General features: G+C 46.3%; 1 protein-coding gene and 1 long non-coding RNA gene across 2 annotated transcripts in view; one reads left to right on the plus strand and one right to left on the minus strand.

Annotated features, from left to right (window-relative positions):
• Nucleotides 1-13,643, minus strand: part of LOC146816631 (cytochrome P450 2K1-like) — a 434,887-nt gene that overhangs the window by 78,382 nt on the left and 342,862 nt on the right. The gene's annotated exons all lie outside the window — the stretch shown is intronic.
• LOC146816632 (uncharacterized) lies at nt 7,054-7,965 on the plus strand. Its single transcript, XR_014962926.1, has 3 exons — nt 7,054-7,096; nt 7,206-7,266; nt 7,665-7,965. It is a non-coding gene; the product is annotated as an uncharacterized LOC146816632 (long non-coding RNA).

Below are 13,643 nucleotides of genomic sequence, written 5' to 3' on the forward strand. Positions count from 1 at the left end.
CAATGTAAAATAGGAATATGGATATTCTACTACTTCATATTAAGGTCAACATGTTTCTGCCTAAATTGACTGACAGGTTCATGGCATTCATCAGGACCAAAATCATGAGTCACTCTGCTTGTGTAATGAAAGTGTATAAATAAAAGTTATACTTTTAATCATTTAGTGGCTATCCTATGGTACTGTCATCTAAGATGGTCCATGGGATGCTGAAACATATATAAACACAAATTAGAATAATACCAAATAAAAATTCAGTTGCCTCCATAATATCACCCAGTTGTCACCATCACTAACATTATAACCAAAGTGTAGTGCAGTTTAATAATCAGCACTAGACTCCTTATCATTTGTAGCATAAATATTTAGCCCACCTTCATCAGTTACTTCATGGCGGGCCAGAGCTAAATGGATATATAAACATGGTAATCGGATTAGATTCAATCTCAATCCAAACTTAACTTGCAGGTGTCTTATCCTTTCCCTAACTCACTAGGACCACATAAGTCTCTAGTCTTGAAAACAATTTGAGGCTATAAGTCATCCCATGTCTTCGTTTTTAATATATAAATCTCTCATACAGACATTTTATGGGTACCTCAAAAATGGGTACCATAGGATAGCAACTAAATGATTGAAAGTATAACTTGTATTTATACACTTTCATTACAAGCAGAGTGACTCATGATTTTGGTTCTGACGAATGCCATGAACTTTTTGGTCAATTCAGGCAGAAACACTTTGACCGTAATATGAAGTAGGAGAATATCCATATTCCTTTTTCACATTGCTTTTTTTAATCCTATCCATTGGGGGTACCAGAATAAGTATGTTTCTACCCACTTAATACACACATTTTTGTTTGCACTCTGACCCTCCCGCCCATACAAACTTGTTATTAAGGTAGGACATACAAAATATCCCTCTACTCCTCTCCTGCAGGGGAGTTGTAGCCCACACTGGGTACCTTGCGGTCACAGTGTGAAGAGGGGACAAAATGATGAAGCATGTCACCCTAGGGTGCAAGGATTCTCGTCTTTAAACAGCAGTTCTTCTTAGCCCAAGAGTGTCTTGGCTTGATCACGCTTTAGTTTTTTGTCACCTGCCCCATATATCATTTTGTGATAATAGTTCCTTAAGAGTAGTGTTAGACCTGGCATCATTGGCGTGAGTCTCCCTTCCATTGTGTCGGATTGCCTCCACTGTTTTTTATATGTTTTTGCTGGTTATATGCTTTGGGCACTGTGCCACTGCTATTCCGTGCCACAGTGCAAGTGCTCCCTTTGTTAAATTGATGTATTAATTAGTGACTCCATGATTGGGTTATTTGATTTACTTGTCAGACCCTAGTACAGTGCACCATGTGTGCCCAGGGCTTGTAAATCAAATGCTGCTGGTGGGCTTGCAGCACTGGTTGTGCCACCCACAGAAGCAGCTTGTGAAGTGTGTCCCAGGTCTGCCATTGCAGAACCTATGTGCAGTCTGGTACTGCCATGCTGACTGACCAAGTGCACCCACTTGCCAGTCCCTAAACCTTCTCTTCTTCATATCAGACACCCCTATGGTAGGCCCAAGGGCAGGATGCATTGTAAGTATAAGGTAGGACATGCCATGGTGTGTGGAGCATGTCCTTAAAAGTGAATTACAGCCATTTTCGTTTTTCACTATTGCAAGGCTACCTGTTCTCCATAGGCCAGAATGGGCCTTTAGATTATTACATTTTATAATCCTAACTGACTCAGGGAACATGGTAGAAATTCGAATTTAGTATGCCTGAACTCAGAATGATAAAGTTGGTTTTAACATTCTGTGTTTAAAAATACCACTTTTAGAAAGTAGGTATTTTCTTGTCTAACTATCCAAAGCCTGCCTCTGCTAGGTTGTGTATTCCTTGTCTGGAGTTTGAGTGACAGGGCTGGGGAATTCCAGGAGACAGAATGAGTCAGCCCAGTGGTGAATAGGGAGATCTGCATCTAGATGGGAGGGAGGAGTTGCACCTGGTTCCTGGATAGGGCTGGGCCTTCCCTCCACAATGCTGGCTCCACCCCCGGGGTCTGGCTGATGTCTCTGCCCTGTGCTGTGAAAGAAGAGAAGGGATCATGTCAAGAAAGTGCTCCAGGGCTGTGCTTTCCCTCCACAATGCAGGCTCCACCTCCTGTGGGGCGTCTAATGTTTCTGCCCTGCACTGTGAAAGGAAAGAAGGAGTTTTGTAAACAAAGTGCTCAAGAACTGGTTTGGACTAGGCAGAGGCCTCCCTGCCTTCAGAGAACAAAGGATTTTGGGCTATAAATATTGGGACCCAGATCCAAGAACTTTAGATCACTTCTGGGAACAAGGAGAAGAACCAAGGAAGCTGCAGGAGTTTGGACTGCCCCTCTGCCAGTGTGCTGTTTGCTGGGGTGGGCTGCAGTGGTGTCTTTGTTGCCAAGGAAAGGAGAAGGAACTTTTCAAAGGACTTTCATCATCTTACAGAATATTTCTCCAAGGGCTTGAACTTGTGCTTGCCTCCTGCTGAAGTCTCAGTGGCGAAAGACTTCACCACAAGCTTCCCTCTGAATTTCCTTGCTGGGAATTCTATCCGCAGAAGCCTGCGTGTCGCTGGGAGCTGGAAGCGCGATGCAACGAGAAGAAGTATGTCGCCGCCACAGCTGTAGTCGTCGCATCGCCGGAGAAGCGTGCCGCCGCCGCATCTCCCAGGAAGCGTGTCTTCGTCAAAGCTGTCTGCTGTCGCATCACCAGAGAAGCGTGCCGCCATCAAGCGGGTCGCCATCGCATCACTGGAGAAGCGTGTCGCAGGGCCTGTCACGGCTCTAAAGTACAGAATCGTCGCAAGGCTGCCAGGGCGTAAACGCATCACCGTCGCATCAAGGGCGCCATCTTCTCGAATCGTACCAGGATTGTTGCATCGCATTGAGGCGCCATCTTGCGCATTGCAACCGAGCCGCAGGCTGAGATCCTATGCATCACCCCCGAACCCGGTAAGGATCACGATGCATCCCCTACTCTGCACAAGCATTGAGGCGCGACACATCATCTCCCCCAGAGCACGGAACCGACGCATCTCCCTCTGCGAGCCTTTTGTTTATTTTGCGTTATGCATCCAGGTACTTTTGTGAGAACTGTGTCGCATTTATCATCAACTTGAACTAAGTAACTTTTAGCATCTGTAAGTCAATCTTAAGTACAGTATTGTGGATTTTTGTCGTTTGTGGTCTTGTGATAAGTCTATATAAAGAATACTTATTTTTATGAAACCTGTGTGGTGTCCATCTGTAGTGTTTTCACTGTATTACAGTATGTGTTCACAAATGCTTAACAAACTGCCTCTGAGATAAGCCTGTCTGCTCATGCCACTGCTACCAAGGGGGTGAGCAGGGGTTATCCAGTAGTGTAATCCCCTTTCCCTGACTTAGAAGCAAGGGTCCCTATTTGGTCAAAGGTACCTGCCTCTGCCATCTAGAGACCCCCAGTTCTTACAAGTAGTATGGTGGGTGGTGTTAAATACTCCATTAGACCTTTTTTGTGAGAGAATCCTGTGAGTTCTAACAGCACAGAGAAGATGGTGGTGAAGAAACAGCAGGGGAAGGCCTGTCAGCCTGGAGAATTCCACTGTTTAGTGAAGTTACCAATACAAACAACAAGAGAGAGAGGGTAGAGACACACTCTTGATCCCCCTATATCATAAGTTAAACAACAAAAGAGTGTATGCGAAGAAAGAAGAGAAAAAAATTCCAAAAAAGGAACTCTTAGTGTATTTTTGTGCCCTAAACAAATTAATCTGATATGTATAAAGAACCCTCACTCACCAACCTGGTTGCTGACATGCTTCATCATAGGGTTCCACCAGAGGTGCCTACTGCACCTCTGGTTTGCTTCAACTCTTTTTTAAAACGGAGCGCAAATATCAGACCAGAAAAGAAAATTTAAGTATGGTGAGTGCACAAAATAATAATGTGAATTAAAAAGTACGCAGGGTTCGTCCAAAAACAGTTTTATTGGCAACGAGCCTGGCACTATTTAAAAACAGGTGTACAAAAGGATAATTCCAACTGACATAAATTGGTCAGGTATATCCTATTTGCATGTTAGATTGGTCGACATGTTTCAGCTTCTAAACGTCATTGCACAAAGCTTTCTTCAGGACCTATTCAACGCACAAATCACCTTGGCGGTATAAGTTCGCTAAGGCTTACCCTAACCTCAGGTGAGAGACAAGACCGAATTAACTCACGGTTTTGCAGAGGCCTTTGAGAATTTCCCAAAAGCCTTGAAGTGTCTGTAAAAAAACAACATAAATGTGTAGTACATTATATTATTAATACCAAATCATTGTTTAGTATATACATCTCGAAAGTAGAAGAGATGTCAAAAAGCACAAATGCAAAATATTACGAAATTGTTGAGCTAAAGCAAACAGTGACAAAATTCCATGTCTCACTGTCTTTGGATAGAATCAAAACAAGAAAAAACAAACATTGTATGCTGATCTCATTGAATCCATCAGTAGAAACGAATATATCAATCATTTCTATTGTTAATCAAGTATCAGGTGACAAAAAGAGTTTACTAAAAGCCATATGCTGGCACACCAACTGTGTAGAGAAAGCGCCATTAAAAATGGTACACACTCTCACGTCGGAGATCAACAAAAATGGAAGAACAAACAGGGCTTACGTGTATTTGAGAATGAATACGCTCCTTAGGCCTACGGATGGGTGGCGGGACTACAAAACAGCTGCAATTTGAAGAAAAACGGGGAAATTACTCATAAGTTCGTCATCCCGCTACTTCATATTCAAAAGAAGGACCGCTACAGAAACGGCAAGATTTCAAGCGGAACTTACTTCATCCAAGTCCCCTGCCAGGTAGATCCACCAATAAATTCCCACCGTGCCCGGATTCGTTCACGGACCGAAATGTCCGTGTTCAAATAAAGAGAAGCAGCCCAATGGCGGGAATTCTCCACCGATCTCGGCGAACAGCTCCAAAGGTCATGTGACCGGCATTGATACTGAATGTCAAAATCGAGAAGGGACTAACCTCCCAGTCTCAAGACTAGAGCTAGAATGCCAACCTTTACATTCTGCCGCCTAATGTCAAACTTTATTTATAGCTTTGCACATTCATTTGCCAGTTGAAAACAAAATTTGTTGGAACAAGCATAATCACTTCATAAGTCATCATGGGAAATGCAAAATGAACTGCTAACCGGAGTGAGCCTGAGCCAAACGCTAATAGGAATCTCAATAGCGTCATAACGGGACAGGAACCCTTGACAGTATTTAGAGAAAAGAGTGGGGACAAATTAAATCAGTATTGGTGTTTTTGCACGAAAGGGTAGTATACACGTGCATAGAAAGTAGTCACTACCACTTCGGAAATGTAACAAAAAAGGGGGGTGCATATAGTCAAAGCAGGAACCCTATAGTTTTTCTGTTGGATTAATACCTGTGACCCTAATCTGATATTCAGTTATACTTATGACTAAGATGAGATGGTGTTTTTAGATGTAGTTGTCACAAAGACAGAAGGGATGTTACTGACAAAAACACATTACAAACCCACTGCCAAAAATAATCTTTTGACATTTTCCAGTTTTCATCCTCGACCTCTGCGGGAAAATCTACTGTATGGTCAATTCTTACGAATCCGACGGAATTGCAGAAAGGTTGAGGACTTTAGGACACATTCGAAAGATTTGACTCGTAAGCTGAGACAGGGGGGTTATCCTGAAAAGATACTGACAACCAGTTGCAAAAGGGCTAGGAATCCATCTAGGGAAATCCTCTTGCAAACCTCGATCAAGGAAATGACGGATATACCTCTTACATGTGTGACTACCTACAATATTGCATCGAATGCCATTTCTAAGTCTATCAAAAAACATTGGGGGATCCTTGTGAGCAACAACTTAAAATGGGAGAAACCTCTATTCTCATACAAAAAGGCCAAAAGTATCAAGGATTCCTTGGTCCATACAAGACCTAGGAATATTAAGAGTGAGGGTGATTCTTCTGTCCTCAATGCTTGGGGTCTTCCACCAGTTTCGGGACATTTTCCATGTGGGTCGTGTAGTGTTTGCCATCTGACTACACCCACTAAGACATTAGCTTTGGAAAATAACAAAATTTGGACACAACGGCGTCATACGAATTGTAACACCTCTGATGTGGTATATTTGATCACCTGTCCGTGTCATTTGAATTATGTAGAGATGACCACACGTAAGATAAAACAGCGTATTGGCGAGCATCGCAGCAACAATCGTTGTAAAAGAAACACAACGAAACTGACTGAACATTTCTTGCGTTTTAATCACACTGTGGATGATCTACACTGGACGATCATTGAGCAAATTAAATCAGGGCCCAATTCACCTAATTTGCTTTTTGAAAAAGAACAGCGATGGATTTATCACATGTCGACACATCTGGTGGGGCTAAACGAAAATATTCCGTGGGGAACAGTGATGAGGCGCAGGAACTAGGGTTCCTGCTTCGACTATATGCACCCCCCTTTTTTGTTACATTTCCGAAGTGGTAGTGATTACTTTCTATGCACGTATATACTACCCTTTAGTGCAAAAACACCAATACTGATTTAATTTGTCCCCACTCTTTTCTCTAAATAGCCCTTCTTTTGATATTTCTGATTTTTAACACTGTCAAGGGTTCCTGTCCCGTTATGACGCTATTGAGATTCCTATTAGCGTTTGGCTCAGGCTCACTCCGGTTAGCAGTTCATTTTGCATTTCCCATGATGACTTATGAAGTGGTTACGCTTGTTCCAACAAATTTTGTTTTCAACTGGCAAATGCATGTGCAAAGTTATAAATAAAGTTTGACCTTAGGCGGCAGAATGTAAAGGTTGGCATTCTAGCTCTAGTCTTGAGACTGGGAGGTTAGTCCCTTCTCGATTTTGACATTCAGTATCAATGCCGGTCACATGACCTTTGGAGCTGTTCGCCGAGATCGGTGGAGAATTCCCGCCATTGGGCTGCTTCTCTTTATTTAAACACGGACATTTCGGTCCGTGAACGACTCCGGGCATGGTGGGAATTTATTGGTGGATCTACCTGGCAGGGGACTTGGACGAAGTAAGTTCCGCTTGAAATCTTGCCGTTTCTGTAGCGGTCCTTCTTTTGAATATGAAGTAGCGGGATGACGAACTTATGAGTAATTTCCCCGTTTTTCTTCAAATTGCAGCTGTTTTGTAGTCCCGCCACCCATCCGTAGGCCTAAGGAGCGTATTCATTCTCAAATACACGTAAGCCCTGTTTGTTCTTCCATTTTTGTTGATCTCCGACGTGAGAGTGTGTACCATTTTTAATGGCGCTTTCTCTACACAGTTGGTGTGCCAGCATATGGCTTTTAGTAAACTCTTTTTGTCACCTGATACTTGATTAACGATAGAAATGATTGATATATTCGTTTCTACTGATGGATTCAATGAGATCAGCATACAATGTTTGTTTTTTCTTGTTTTGATTCTATCCAAAGACAGTGAGACATGGAATTTTGTCACTGTTTGTTTTAGCTCAACAATTTCGTAATAATTTGCATTTGTGCCTTTTGACATCTCTTCTACTTTGGAGATGTATATACTAAACAATGATCTGGTATTAATAATATAATGTACTACACATTTATGTTGTTTTTTTACAGACACTTCAAGGCTTTTGGGAAATTCTCGAAGGCCTCTGCAAAACCGTGAGTTAATTCGGTCTTGTCTCTCACCTGAGGTTAGGGTAAGCCTTATCGAGCTTATACCGCCAAGATGATTTGTGCGTTATATAGGTCCTGAAGAAAGCTTCGTGCAATGATGTTTAGAAGCTGAAACATGTCGACCAATCTAACATGCAAATAGGATATACCTGACCAATTTATGTCAGTTGGAATTATCCTTTTGTACACCTGTTTTTAAATAGTGCCAGGCTCTTTGCCATTAAAACTGTTTTTGGACGAACCCTGCGTACTTTTTAATTCACATTATTATTTTGTGCACTCACCATACTTAAATTTTCTTTTCTGGTCTGATATTTGCGCTCCGTTTTAAAAAAAGCGTTGAAGCAAACCAGAGGTGCAGTATGCACCTCTGGTGGAACCCTATGATGAAGCATGTCAGCAACCAGGTTGGTGAGTGTGGGTTCTTTATACATATCAGATTAATTTGTTTAGGGCATATAAATACACTAAGAGTTCGTTTTTTGGAATTTTTTTCTCTTCTTTCTTCGCATACACTCTTTTGTTGTTTAACTTAGTGAAGTTACCAGCCTCAGGCAGACACACGCATTGCTGCAGAGTAAAGAAGAGAAAAATACAGACTTCCATTTCTACTTACGTTGTACTCAGAAAGCTCAAATTAAATACAGTCCTAAAACGCAAGGAATGAAAATGAAAGAAAAATACCATATGTGTTTAAAAAAACATACCATGTATGTTTAGGAAAACAAAAGAAACTTACAGTCTGTGTTTTTAATGTAAAGAATTCACCAGATAAGCACATTGTAGTCTGAGAGTCCAAAATAAATACAGTCTTAATACACACGCCAAGGGACGAAAACAAAACAGACATAATGTGTGTTTATAAAGTACAAATGCCATCTGATAAGTGCATTTTAAGCGGAAAGCCCAAAATAACAACAAAAAAAAACGACCAGAGTCAAACAAACAAAGGTAACAAACTAAATTACCATTAGTGGTTAAGAAAACAAAAGAAACATACTGTGCGTGTTTCTAAAGCAGATATGCCTCCAGATAAGGGCATTTAAGTTGCAAAGCCCAAGATACCTACAATGCAAAACGAGATATAAAGCTATTGCTTTTTTCAAACATAAAAGTGGCCACCGTGCTCAAAGATAAAGCGCAGCACCAGTGTTGAAAACATAAAAGCGGGGGCCGTGCTAAAACAAAGCAGGGTGCCTGTGCACAGTAATTAAACAAGCACTCATACCTGATGATATTATGCAAGACATCTGCGGGATTCACTTGTTATTGGTGTGGGCAAGCAGAGAGTTGTGCAATAATATGTGAAGCCCTTCTGCTGTATGCCAATCTCTAAGCACTGGTAGCTTACTTTTGTGCCTGGGGATGTAAGTTTAGGTGTGCCTGTCAGATTAGGCAGCCTTTGGCATTCTTTTTTATGGCAGTAGACCATGCTGTCTCAAGCTGGAGACTACAGTGAAGTAAGCCAGCAGGCGAGTGGTAGGTAGCGATGAGCCCCCTAAGGTTTTGCTGTGTTTAGACTCTAGCACATCCCTCCTTCTTTGTCCTCCTGACTCCACCTTTCTGCTGTGACATTGGCGCAGGCTGGAGCCGGCTGGCTGATTGGAAGAGAGGGGGAGCCGGAGCAGAGACAGCGGGATGGAGTGGCAGGGGGAGAGTCTAGAAACGTGCCTACTGTGGTTTATTGATTTCACCAACTTTATTAAGTAAAACACATTCAAACAATGATCTGTGGAACTCTGCCTTAAAAAACAGTAGCGCTTGTGAAAAGCACAAACTATGCCGCTGACCGCGGCCCCCGCAGGGGGCCAATCGGCGGTCGGCGCCTTAGTGCCCCCGGGGCACCGGTCACCCCTCCACACCCCCTCCCACCGGGGGGGCGGGGACGCAGACCGGAGCCCCCCACCTCGGGCTGGCCGGAAGTGACGCGCAATGCGTGTCACTTCCTGGCCCTGGTGTGAGGGGGAGGCTATTTAGCCTTCCCCCACCCTCCTGGCGACCTCTTCGTCGCCCACCTTGCCATTTCACAGCATCAGTCCGTCGTCCGCGCCTTCCTCGCTGCGATTCCGGCCCCCATGCCGATTTGGTCATCATCGCGCTGCGCTACTAGATCTACGGTGAGTCTTGCAGCACCCACTCCGCCCCGGCCCTGTCCCTGGGCAGTACCAGGTCGACGGGGCCCTGTGGCTAGGATGGCCACGGGCGGAGGGGGCGCAAGATAGGGGCATGGGTAGTTTAATAGGCGGGTGCTGGCAGAAGAGCTTTCGCGGGTTTTAAATATGCAAGCTGCAAAGTCATTGTGGCCGAATTGTTACGGTCGGAGACGCTTGCTCGCAGGTTCAATATACATTGATTCTGGTTACATTGACTCTGTTTCCCGTTGCGTGCTCGGAATGTACCTTCACCCCCCCTTGCGCATTGAGCTAGGTTTCGGGGGTCTTGGGGGCACGGTTTAAGTCATCCCCTGCTCACGCGTCGCACGTGGTGCAATTTAGTGCGGGTATGGCGATCATAAACTGTGCGGTAGAGCACACATTTTACTAATCTTGTGTCTGTCGGCTTAGTTCGTCCCTCGTGGCAGCTTCCACATCTTTTACCGTGCTGGAGATTGTTACGTAGACGGCACGCGGGTAAACATTTGAGCCTTATGGGGTCCGGATGACCTAGTAGTCGAAGGCGCTGCGCTAAGGCCACACTCATTATGGGAGGCATGGGTTCGTATCAGAGAGGAGTTGGCCTAACGGCTAGGGCATTTGCCCTTGAATCTGGGGATCCGGATTTGCGTCTCGGCAATGACGCTGAACATCCTGTGATTCTGGGCATTTCACTTAATCTCCCCGTGCCTAACAATGTTTCGAGAGCTCAGTTGGGAGTGCGGAGGACTGTAGTGGGGAAGCGGGCATCATAAGGTCACTGAAGCATTTAATCCTCCCCCCCTTCCCACTCTGTCTGCGATATTGGCGCTGGCTTGGCTAGCTCAGCTGGTTGCGCACTCGCCACGGAGCAGTTAAATCACCGCTTCGAATCGCGAAGAGCCGACTCGAGCTACACAAACTCGACAGTCTGCTCCCACTCCCACGATAACGTGCATAAAGGGGTTAGCGGCACATCCCCCGCCCCTGGCTCTTTATGGCGTGCCACGCGCAGGTAGATAATGAATGGTGGGAGCGGCCGCGCAAGGCCTGCCGGGCCATTACCGCATTCCCTGCGGCCTTGTACAGTAGAATAGGTGTGTATACGACGGTGGGGTAGGACACCAAGCCTCGTGTCTCGGGGGCACGTTCGCGTCATGGTGGGCCGAAATTTAAAGAGGCTTGCTGTACTTTGGTGCTGGGGCGGTATCGTGAACGTTGCAGCGCTCCATAATACCGCCGGGGCGCCCTCGCGCTCGAGAAATTACTGGCACAGAGCCCTCCTTTACACTGTACCCGACGCTTTAATTTGAACGTCGTACTGGGTAAGCGCTCTTAACACTGTAGAACCATTCCCGGCACCGCGAATCACTTAATCTCCCCGTGCCTGAATACGTATTGTAAATACGATGCTATGTACAGCGCTCCAGGACCTGCGTGTCGAGATCCCTTGGGCGAGTTGGTCCGTTAAGGCAAAAGATGGCCAATTCTTTAAATAATCCCTCTGTTGGGTCCAGGTGGGCCTTCGAGGATGTGGCCCGTCGACTGCGCTGCCGCAAAAAGGGCGTGAATGCGGGCGGCGAGCTGCGGGGGGTCGCGGCAATGACAGAAACAGCTTGATGCAGGCGGCCTGCTCACCAGGCGCAGTCCAGAGGTGGCATCTTTAATACGTGTCTTGCGCAGAGAACTAATTATACAGCATGTTTAGCAGGGTAAGCAAGGGCAAGTGGGGATGCACTTTCTTTATCAGGTGCAAAGGCAATTCCGACCCCCGTGTCGCCTCCTCATGCTTGTTTTAAGGAGAAGGAATTTGCCCCCCCCCTCGGGTGCGCGGCCACTGGGGGCGCGGGGGCATGCGGCGGGCCGCGTGGTCCTGGGCAATGGATGCGCTGCCACCGAATGCGTGAATGCGTAATGTAAACACTGTACTAGTTAAAGCGCTTCAATGCCTTCCAGACCTCCTCCTGCCCATGCATCGGCCGCAGCGAGATAGAGGTTGGCGGCCGCATCGAACTAGGGTTCAGGGGGTTTCGCGGGCAAGGTCTAAACCTTCCCCTGCCCAAGCGTCGCCGCAGCGTGATTCAGTGTAGGGTAGAGCGCTCATTCCACACAGTGTCGATCGTGTGTCCGTCGGCCTTTCGCCCGCGGGGCATACTTCTCAATGGCGGCAGCCCCCGCGAGCAAAGTAAATGAATGGGGGTGCGACGGCAAAGAAGCCGTACACCCGGCGCCGGGGGAGCCGTTAGGAGATTAGCGTCGGTTCACGGCCCTAATACACCAGCACTGCAAGGCTGGGAGCTGCCGGGGTCCCCGCGGATCGCGGGCGGTGCAACCCCCTTGGCGCTCCCTGGATAAGGTTATCGCCCCCCCTCCCGTCGGCTATGCTGCCGTTGAGGGCGGGGGGGGCATACAGTGGGCAGCGTGCGGTAGGCGTGGTGACCAGCAGAGGTGGGGTAGTCCGACGACTGCGAGCTGGACGCTGGTTTAGGGAAGTGAGGTTCTGCCCCTTGAGGTCGCGTCCGCATTATGCGATTACGGGCATTACTGAACCCCGCACCTCAATCGATAATTGGTACGAATCTTGTAAGCTCCCCGTGCTTAAATGTGTAATGTAAATAAGGTGCTCATGTAAAGCGTTCCAATACCTTCGGGTCGAGTTCGCGCTATATATTTATGCAACATGTATTGCTGGCTTCCTATAAGGTGGATACATGATACAAGTGCATGCATTGTTCACATTATGCGATTGCGGGCATTACTAAAACGCCCGCACCTCAATGGGTAATCTGGTGCGGTGCTCGCGTGATCCGGTACGGGGAGCGTGTAATATGGTACGATTCTCTTAAGCACCCCCCTGCTTGAAGGTGTAATGTAATTACGGTGCTCATGTAAAGTCCTCCAATACCTTCCGGTCGAGTTCGCGCTATATAAATATGCAACATGTAATTGCTAGCCTCCTATAAGGCAGATACATGACACAAGTACATGCATTGTTCACATTACGCGATTGCAGGCATTACTAAACCCCCCGCACCTCAATGGTTAATCTGGTGCGGTGTTTGCGTGATCTGGCACGGGGATCGTGTTATATGGTACGAATCGCTTACGCGCCCCGTGCCTGCATGGTGTAATGTAAATACGATGCTCATGTAAAGCGCTCCAAGACCTTTGGCGTCGAGTTCGCGCTATACAAATAGGCAACATGTAGCTGCTGGCTTCCTATAAGGCAGACACTTGATACAAGTGCAGGCATTGTGCACAAGATTTTGCTCCAATACCTTCAGGTCGAGTTCACGCTAGATAAATATGAAACATGTATGGGCTGGCTTCCTATAATGCAGACACATGATACAAGTGCATGTATTATTCACAAGAATTTGCTCGTGCCCACATTCGCGCGCATCAGGTGATTCCAGGCATTACGACACCCCCTGCACCCGAATGAGTTATTTGGCGGTGCTCGTGTCCGGCGCTCTAATAAGTTCGCGCGCATTACGGTTTGAGCTAATCACTAATCCACCGTGCCCGAATAGGTATGCTAATACAGGTCTCATGCACTGCACTCCAATACCTTCGGGCGGGTCACGCTGTGACTCCGGGCAGATAATTTAATATCCACGTGCCCGATGATGTATGTATATACGGTGCTCACGAACTGCACGCCATTACCTTTGGATCGAGTTCGCGCTGTGGTTGTGACGCTGGGGAAATCACTGATCACCCCATGCCCAGATATGCATGCGGGCTGCTGGGCCGGGTCTACCTGGGCCCCCGAGGGTCGCGAGTT

The sequence above is a fragment of the Triturus cristatus genome, chromosome 6 (assembly GCF_964204655.1).
Source record: "Triturus cristatus chromosome 6, aTriCri1.1, whole genome shotgun sequence".
In the NCBI taxonomy this organism is placed as follows: domain Eukaryota; kingdom Metazoa; phylum Chordata; class Amphibia; order Caudata; family Salamandridae; genus Triturus; species Triturus cristatus.